Genomic DNA, 7,421 nt, shown 5'->3' on the forward strand with positions numbered 1-7,421 from the left:
AAAAAAGAGTAGATAATTAGCTTCAAAATTGTGTTTTAATTTTATTTATTTACTTTAGGTTCTGGCTCTATGTCTCAAGAACAAACTAGTCTAAGAACTGTAATGGTGCTGATTGCAAGAAGATTTTAATACTATCAGGGTAAATTTTGCAGAAGCAAAGAAAGAAAAACACTAACTGAATGAAACTATGAGCTAAAAAGGGGTCATTTTGTATGTGCATCTTAAAACAGCAGAGATAGATATTTGCCCTGAGGATGAGTTAGGCAGACTTTCAGGGATGCCAAGCCAATGTTGCTCCCTTCCTCCTCCCTTAGGATAGATCTACATAATTGGGCTACTTGAATAAATTAGATCCTGGAATGATCATTGATATGTATTTTAAACTCTGCACCTTAGTTTTCATGTGTGATTACTGTGTGCAGCTGTAGCACCTACGTATAGGGTGTTCGTTAGAATTACATGAAATGTATATAAAGTTCTTGACCTACAGTAAGAACTCAATAAATATTAAGTATATCTAACAGAATATACATGTGTGCCATGTGACAAAACAAAAATATTTTATTATGAAAATGTGATAAGTCGTTAGGTTGAAAATTCAGAATTTTGACTTCATTCATTCCCATGCAACTCTTCCATTGTTTTAGAATTGGAAGTATTATTTTAGTAAAAAATATGATTGTGAGGTCCCATCCCTTGAAGAACTTCATTCCAAAAGATTTTTTTTTTGGCCAGTTGAGGTTCTCTATTTCAAAATATATGTATTTCAAGTAATCTTTTACCTTTTGTAAAATATTACATAGAATAAAATAGTTTTTTAAATTAAGCATAAAATACTAGAGGATAAATACTTACAAGCTGGAAGAAAAATGGGGTAATTACTTTCGGTGATGAATAGTTTAATACAAGAAGATCTGTAGTACATAAATCTTTCTAAAAAAGTTTTGAATTTGGGAACTCAGAACTCTCTTGAAATTTCTGTGAATTTGCTATTGCAATAACAATAAGGACAATTTTCCATCAGCGTAAACAAATTTTAATGGTCTAGCAGGTACTATGTAATTATATGTGCAATGACATGATGAATGTGTTTATATTTTATACATTATAAAAATATTATTGAATTATTAAAGTATAATTTTGGATTAGAAATCATGCTTCTTTAAGAAAAAAACACATTTAAAATTAAAAGGTTATTACCTAAAGTAATTAAGAGGTGATAAAATGCTAAAATAAGTAAATAAACTAATTTTTGTCACTGACCAAGGCAGCTAAGGAAAAATCTAAAAGAAACACATAGTAGCAAATGTAAAAGAAAAAAAATAGTATTTAGATTAATACTGAAACACTTTATTGAAGGCAAGCAATTATATTATTCCAGGGCACTGAACGTTTACTTACAAAGCTTATATCATAAGAGCATGCTTGCTTTTAAGATTTGTTTCAGCTGCAAATCTGAGGCCACACAAATAACTGTTAGTTACAAGTGGCAGGGTAAGCTGGCCATTTCCTCTTTGAGGAGAGACATGTTGATAGAAAATTCTACTGAGTTTTTGTTTTTTTCTGATTGTTTGTTATACTTGAATACTGTTAATACCATAAGAAAAGGAATAATGAAAATGCAGGGTGCATTGTTTTCATATTCATAGCCATACAGATGTAACAAAATGAACTAGTAATGACTGTTTTAAATATATATGTATACATATGCATGTATATTTATATATGTATTTATATTTGTATTTATATATACATTTTTAACACACTTATGCTGTGTATGCATATTAATACTTGCTTAAATAATTGCAGAATCATAGAAATTCCTGTTTACCAAGATATTCCATATTATCTTCATTTAATTGGAAAGAAGACTTGAGAAAAATATTGAAAAAAATGTGAAATTCTGAGGCACAAAATACTTTTTGACATCTGATATTATAAACTTACCCTTGTAGTAAAGCTGCGATACATCACAAATGAAACATTCAATATTCTTTCCAGTAAATAAACATCAGTGGTATTTTGGAAATATACTGACTATTGTACAATAAATGGATTTTCTATGTACAAATGGATTTTCTACTTTCTATTTTTTCCTCAATTGAAATATATTTTTCCTTCTCTTTATGGCTGCCACATTCTTGGAATGCAATTAGGACTCACACACAATTTACAAATATTTTTTGAGCACCTAGTATTTATTTATTTCTTCATCCACAAGGTTAGATTGCTGCCGAGTTCCAAAGAACTGTATTAAGGAACATGATGAAGAGGGCAGGGAAGTGGCCTGCTCTTATTTGGTTTTGTGCTAATTGTGGCCATAGGAATGAATCAGGTAAAATACTCATACATTAAAATTGTTGTTTCTAAGAAAAGAGGAAGCTGAAGTAGAAGAGGGAAATGAACTAACATTAAGTAGAACAGTCAGGCAAAGAGTGACTGAGACCTCAATGAAGAGGAATTTCGCCTTTGACATAGAGAGGACAATAGCCTTCAAGTTGAAGGAGTAGCATATACAGACAGCTCAAAATGGGAAAGAACATAGCTTTTTAATTAATTGAAAGAACCACAGTGTGATGAGAATGTAATGAGAAAACACAGAATATAATTAGAATGCTAGAAAGGAGACTAATTATTCAGAGCCTTGGAGGCCACTGAAAGAGTTTAGAGGTTTTTTGTTTGTTTTGTTTTGTTTTGTTTTCCTCTGGGTGCTTTTAGAAGGCATTAGAGGGTATTTGATAGGTAGAGATGTGATCTATTTTATGTTAAGAGAAATATGTTTTTCTGTTATGTGAAGAATTGATTGAATTTAGGCAAGAATGGAAAAACAGAGATCTGTTAAGAGTCACTTATAATAATTGAAGCCCAAAATAATAAAGACAGAATTAAAATGATGGCAGTGGAAGTAAAGAGAACAGGGTAGTATCAAGGAGTGGTTGAAAGAAAAAGAAAATTGAAGGAAGCAAGGGAATTTTTAAGTATCAGGCAGAAAAATCTTCGTGGATGTACTCAAAGATGACTTGTGAGGGTAAGAGAGGAGGTTTGTTTTGCCCAGAAAATTCTGCGTTTTTTTCCATTCTTTGGCATATTAAAGTGGAGCATCAAAAGGCAATTGCATATTTGAATATGGATATTAGAAAGAGAGAATTGCGAGTCAGTGGACAAAAGGTAATATATAAACCTATGGGAATGCATTAAATAATCTAGGTAGAAAATGATTGGAGAGTAGAAAAGAAAGGTCACAATGGAGAGCAGGAAAGAGTTCAAAATATTAAAAGGTTTGGCAGAAAATAAGAAACCAGCTAAGGGGACAGTGATAAATTAGTGAGGAAAAAGGAAAACCCAAAAAAAGCATGCCATGAAATACAAGAAATAACAGCCCTTCAGGGTGCACGAAGTAGTTCACAGTATGAGGGCTTTCGAGGGATAAAATGAGATGGAGACAGAGACGTGTTACTGGCAACCTTGAAAAAAAGCTGTTCCAATGGCATGATGACAGCAGTCATTCCATTAAGAGTTTACAGTCGAGAGAGGGAAAAAGATTCATTGTTATAACATAGTAAATTGCTGTGGTATGGGGGAAAGAGACATTTATTCTAACTTAAACTATCAGTGTAGGCTCCTTTTAGAAGAATATACGTTTAGGTTGCAACAAATATTCTTTCCTGTGGGATATATAAGATATGTATTTGAAATAACAAAATGATTTAAAAGAAATTCTTTCAATTGCAGATTCTTCAGGTCTGATCTATATTATCTTGTCCCCACCAATGAACTTGCCAAATATATTACCTGTAACAGTACTGGGTTTGATTGAAGACCAGAAAAAAAAAAATCTTGCATCAAGGTGCTTTTTATTTCAGGAAAGTATCTATATAAAAGTCAAAGGATTCCTGAAGTAAAAAATTCTGAGTACTAATTAGAAAGCCCTCCTGATTTTATTTTTTACCTTCAATTAAAGCAATCATAATTTATAATATAATATTAACTCTTCTTTCTCAGTTGATTATTTGCATATATATTTTCTAAGTACAATATAAAGTTTTGGAGAGCAGGGACATAACTTTTTCAAATTTGATGGTGCTCAAGTTCCATGTGACTGTTAGCAAACACTCAGGTAGATATTTGGTGGATGAAGAAAGTATGGATGGGGAGAGGTGATATACTGGTTGTGAATTGAAAAATTACTATGAGAAAAATGCAAGGGAATGAAGAAAATAAGCAGAAGAGAATTCCACTTTGAGGAAATAGATTAAAGAAAAGTGACATGGCGGCTGGGCGTGGTGGTTCACGCCTGTAATCCCAGCACTTTGGGAGGCCGAGGTGGGTGAATCACCTGAGGTTGGGAGTTCAAGACCAGCGTGACCAACATGGTGAAACCCCATCTCTACTAAAAATACAAAAATAGCTGGGTGTGGTGGCGGGTGCCTGTAATCCCAGCTACTCGAGAAGCTGAGGCAGGAGAATCGCTTGAACCTGGGAGGCGGAGGTTGCGGTGGGCCGAGATCGCGCCATTGCACTCCAGCCTGGGCAACAAGGGCGAAACTCTGTCCCCCACCCACCCCCCGCCAAAAAAAAAGAAAAAAAAAAAAACACAAAACTCACATGGCGTGTTAAGCAAAATAGTGTTGGCTGGACCAAAAAGTACATGAGAGAAGGAAAGTGTGGTTCAAGACAATCTGGGAAAAACTTTAGAAGCCAAATTCAAGAGGGATTTAAGCACTGTTCTGCAATCATAGGTGTGCCATCAAAATCTGTAAGCCATATAATAAATTAAAAAAGATTTTTGTTTTAGAATGATAACTTCAGCAGTAGTTGAACTGCTCAAGATCACCCATGAGAGCAGTAAAAAGTGAGTTCAGTTATTTAAGCTTGAACACTAAAAGAATGACAGCAAATTTGAAGAAGAAAATAATAAGATTTGATTAGGACACTGTTTAAGTCTGAGGTTCATTCAAAGCATTAATGCAGTATCTATCAGCAGTTCTGAAATATGAACCTTGATTTTGGAAAAGTTGTGAATAATGAATTTGATTAACATGCTTATATGTGATTTCCTCTGGCTGTGCTGAGTGTTCCAGAAATAGGTACAATTTTAAAAACTAAAAAGATGGCTGAGAGAATATAGGTTGACAAAAGATGATACCAAAAGGAGTAGTTTTTAAAAATTAAATCTAAAATGCAAACAAAGCTGAAATGATTGACTATGGGATACAGACAATGTAAGGTGATCAGGGAGACAAGAACAATAAGAAATAATTAATTGTAATAATCGAGGTTAACAGACAGTTCTGAAAGATACACAAAAGCATTTGTTGAGTGTTGTCTATTTGGAGGGCCATTTTACACATGCTCTTTTCTAACTTTTACAAAATTAGGAATAAATTATCCTCATTGTAATAGAGCCTCAGAGAAATTCAATAACTTGTCTAAACTTATGATGTACATGATAGTCAGGATTTTAAACCTCGTCTGCCCTATGTCCAAAGCCTATAAGAATAAGAAATTGGAGTCAGAAAGAGAAATTTTATTATTTGTGGTACTGGAAGTAGAGCCTCACTCAGTGCTGCTGAGTGTTCAGTTGTGACTACATCATTAATATCCAACATGAAATTAAGCATAAAAAACACTGAAATCTCCTGAAGAAAACATGTTATTCATTACTAAGAACATAACATTAGTCCTTTTTCTAATTTGAGTTAGAACACAGATTTTACATATGTCCCCCAAATTAAGCTAGAAAATAGCTTATGAAACATGACAGGTGTTTTAATAAAAATAATTTTAGATTTATTTTATATAATGAAGGGTTAAATTACTTGAGCTAATACCTAAAATTGTGTTCAAAGACAGTTTAAAAAATCTATAGATGCTATATCAAGGGAGTATTTTCCTACAGGGAGTTCTTATTTGATGTTCCTTCTTTGTACTTTGACATTGGCATCATACATATCAGGACCAGTTACATGGTGTCTGTGAATAAAACTTCAGAGATGAGAAGTACGATGTGGCTCATATGCCTAACACTTCTGTGTGTATTATTGGTGGTGTTTCACAACATGGATTAAGAAAAAAATTGGCCAGCCATATAATGTTGGTTAATAGTATTAAAGATGGACACAATCCTGGTGAGTTAATGAAAACACAAAGAGAAAGCTTCCACATATGACCTAGCTAGGGATGACTACAGAAATGCCAACTATTTCTGTTGACCTTAAGTTTCAATAACTTAAAGTCTTAATTTATTTCTTTAAAATTATTTGAGCCACCTGCTATATTCTGGCGCTTATACCAGATGGTGGAGATATAAATGTATTTAAGGCAAGGACCCTGCTCATAATGAGCCTAAGAATGACAGGTGCATGTGTGTGCAGCCACTTGCACACACAGAAACCCCAAATATTATACACCCTTCAAATCTTAACCCCAAATATAAGTTTTACAGTTAGCTAATTTTTAAAATCTGAAATAAATTATTAAAATGACATATGAAAGGAAAAATAAGAAGAGAAAAACTTTTATTTTATATTATGTTCCCTTGGAGAAACAACTTTAAAATAGTAAAAAATAAGTGGCAGTTGAGATACCTGATTGTAGAGTTGAAATCTATGACCTTGTATTGAGTCCCAAAACTATTTTCATTTGTTTGGGAACCAGAGCCAGGCAACAATATTACTAGTTCTTTAGTGCCATTTTGAAATTATACTATTCTGGGAAAGTGTTTTTGAGAAACCATCAGGGTTCTGTACTCTTCGTTGGCTTTTGCAGAGGACACTGACCCTGGAAGAGCATCATCTCTGTATTAGGTGATGCTTCAATTCTTAAAGCACAGTTGAAAGCCATTTGCAATACCATGAACATAATACATTCCTTTAAGGGGTCAAAACATTTTTTTTTATATATTAATGGTTTCATGGTTTATCTTCAGTAGTGCTAGAACTGTTGTGATTATAATTAATGTCATCACTAATTACGCTATGGGAAAACATCATTTTCTTCTAAATTTTGCTAAACTGAAGAAAATATATATAATTCATGATGAGACAGTTCAATTAACCTTTAGCACTTACTGTATGTTGGTACAAGCAGTTTATTCATGCCATCTGCTTCACTTGCAGGATTTAAGTTGCTGATGATACTACTGTCAAATAGAAGGGATTTGGATAAGCTAGGAAATGCTTGATGTATTTAGAATTCTGTAATCATTAAGTGATTATGCGTGTGTGGTTGTATATGTATATAATTTATCATATGCAATCATTGTATGAGGGCACAAGTTTCACATAAGAGGACATAACACATTTGAAATACTGCATGGTCAATTCCCTCTTAAAATCTGTTAATTAAATCTTTTTGTACTTTTGATTCCCTTGATAATTATTCTCAACTATTTTATAAAGTAGTCAACTAGCTGGAGGCTA

The sequence above is a fragment of the Pan troglodytes genome, chromosome 6 (assembly GCF_028858775.2).
Source record: "Pan troglodytes isolate AG18354 chromosome 6, NHGRI_mPanTro3-v2.0_pri, whole genome shotgun sequence".
Lineage (NCBI taxonomy): Eukaryota > Metazoa > Chordata > Mammalia > Primates > Hominidae > Pan > Pan troglodytes.